Below are 228 nucleotides of genomic sequence, written 5' to 3'. Positions count from 1 at the left end.
AAAAAGAAACATAAAGATTGTACATTGTTCATGAAAGTTCACAGAGGTCACAGATCTCTCTTTGCCGGCGAGTTTAGCCTTGACAGCACCCCATCCAACCGCGTCTGATTGCTGTCAAGATCTCCCAAGTTATAATAAGTAGGCCTTTGTTTTGTCTCATTGTTCTGGCCGGATGTTGGAATCTGCTGCGAAGAGTGTGGTGTGGAGTGTCGATTTTTTATCCGTTTT

At 43.4% G+C, this 228-nt stretch overlaps 1 protein-coding gene across 1 annotated transcript in view; it reads left to right on the top strand.

The window, feature by feature from the left end:
* Positions 1-228, top strand: part of LOC119593121 (leukocyte elastase inhibitor-like) — a 4,202-nt gene that overhangs the window by 620 nt on the left and 3,354 nt on the right.

This window comes from Penaeus monodon, chromosome 31, assembly GCF_015228065.2.
Source record: "Penaeus monodon isolate SGIC_2016 chromosome 31, NSTDA_Pmon_1, whole genome shotgun sequence".
NCBI lineage: Eukaryota > Metazoa > Arthropoda > Malacostraca > Decapoda > Penaeidae > Penaeus > Penaeus monodon.
Note: the sequence above shows the minus strand (reverse complement) of the source record. Positions and strands in the feature narration are given on the sequence as shown.